The sequence below is a fragment of the Schistocerca nitens genome, chromosome 6 (genome assembly GCF_023898315.1).
Source record: "Schistocerca nitens isolate TAMUIC-IGC-003100 chromosome 6, iqSchNite1.1, whole genome shotgun sequence".
Taxonomy (NCBI): Eukaryota; Metazoa; Arthropoda; class Insecta; order Orthoptera; family Acrididae; genus Schistocerca; species Schistocerca nitens.
The window spans coordinates 153,510,881-153,513,291 of NC_064619.1; positions in this window are offsets into that span (position 1 = coordinate 153,510,881).

Genomic DNA, 2,411 nt, shown 5'->3' on the forward strand with positions numbered 1-2,411 from the left:
TGTTCTACTTGCAACTGAAAGTGCCAAATGGCTCTGGGTTCTAATAGCTTGCAATAGCGCGGTAGCTTCAATTCGCGACGTTTTTTTGTTTAATCGGACAATGTCAAAAGCTTCAACAAATGCATTTAGAAAATATACGCATGTATCTGGACATTAGATGCTTGGCAGCAAAATAATATTTACAAATCTCGTACAAAAAAAATGGTTCAAATGGCTCTGAGCACTATGGGACTTAACATCTATGGTCATCAGTCCCCTAGAACTTAGAACTACTTAAACCTAACTAACCTAAGGACATCACACAACACCCAGTCATCACGAGGCAGAGAAAATCCCTGACCCCGCCGGGAATCGAACCCGGCAACCCGGGCGTGGGAAGCGAGAACGCTACCGCACGACCACGAGCTGCGGACGAAATCTCGTACAAACTACACTATTTCAGTGAAGTACATTGTAGATGGTTGGTACCTGTTACAAAATGTAAAAGTATGCTTGGTGATCAACAGCAGTTTTTCAACTGTTTTGAGTTTGTTTTTTTTGGAAACTAGCTGAATAACGCGGCATTTCCCGCATATTCATTTTGCCAATTTTCAGTTACAAACGAAATGAAAAAAAAAGAACTGTGATTTTATTGAAGTATAGAAAAAAATTCATTTCCTTGTATTAGTGAAAACAACTCTGAAATAATGAAACAGTTGTATAAAGAAATATGCACAACTTACAAATGTATAAGTACAGCATCCAGATTAAGAAACAAGATCCTGGACAGTTTCTGTACTCTGGGCGCAGCTGCTCCGCGCGTCTGCAACGCGATTTTGTAAACGTCTCTATGGCAACGCCTCATTATAGCTCTAAAGACGACTACAGCTTTAGCCTACGGCCGTTTACGCTTCGCAGTTGGAAGCAGCCAGGTGTAAGGGACTCCTGAGATTGACTCGACAGTAGGAGTGTCTTAATAGTAAATAGTAAATGTATTAAAGCTTCATGCATGATGCATCATTTTTTCACGTATCTCAGTGTTTATGACGTTATATCTCCTGAACTACTCATCGTGCAATGATATATTTGTGTAGGTACATTCAGCAACATATATGACTACTGTAAACGAATAGCTGTAGTAGCAGAGAAGTAATATATTTAAACGTCACAAATGACGCAGCAGCTTCTCACGCATGTCAATGTTTACTGCATCGTATCGCCTGACCTGTGTGTCATACAGTGTTGTAGATATATTCAGCGGCATATGTGCATACTGTCTGCAAAATATTTTGCGAATAGTGTTAATAGAAAAGAAGTAATGCACTTAAAGGTGATGCACAATACGGCTGTTTCTTTAGCATTACTCTGGGTATGACATCACATCTCCAGAACTATGGTAGGTAGGTGTTTATGACTTCACGGTGATTGTTGCCTGACAATAAGGGATATGAGTACCAACTTTGGTTGTAATCGGTCCAGTGGTTTAGGAGGTGTGAAACATACACACACACACACACGCACACATCGTATTGTCCTTCGTTTCTTCCACTCGTTGATATGAGTTTACCTCCCCCCCTCCCTTCTCCCCCTCCACTCCCCCCCCCCTTTCTGAACGCGAAACATCGTTCTTTTGACTTGAAACACTATTTACAAGTCTCACCTGAGCGTTTTTTTTGTTTTTTGTTTATTCGGAGTAAAAACTTCGCAGCCACAAAGACAGGGAAACAAACGGTAGTGGAGCTCGTTACCCAGTGAAATCCCTTCCATTTGCCACTGTGTTAAATTAAATGCGCAGCTCTTTGCTGTAGATTACCATGAGGAGAACTCGACGTCATGTGCTTTGTTTGCATCGATGTTAGCGAAAATAGAGAGTAGCTTACCGGAGAAACCATAGGTAATTACAGCCTAGTGTGAGAAGGGGATTATTCATGTAGTTCCAATAATTTCTTGTACAAAGTTGACTTCTACAAGAGGGCTGATAAAAAAGAGGCACATCTGTTCTTCATGGTGTCCATATATTTCATTCCGTCTTATTTTACTTAATGGAGAGGGTGTTTTTGGCGCCAGACATGCAAGAACAGCGTGACTATCGCTAATGCACTAAATTATTTTTCCGAAATGTTCCGGAGTATTGAAAACCTTCCCTTCGGTGCCTGACTCCTTAAACGCGAGCACGGAAATTGTTTACAGACGAGAAAAACAAGTATCTTTGGGCACTGAGTGACTAATGTGAACCTTTCTTCTGTAAACAGTGTAGTTCAGTGCATGAATTTTTAAAGGAGAGCATAATGAATTGTAATAAGTGAAGTGACACACGCTGATTTTTCTTCAGTAAACAAGGCAGTTATCCTGTCAGAAAACACAGGCAGCAGAATTATCCTCAAAAATAGGCCATCACTTCTGGAGTAAGACAGTCGATGTTAACGAGAGCG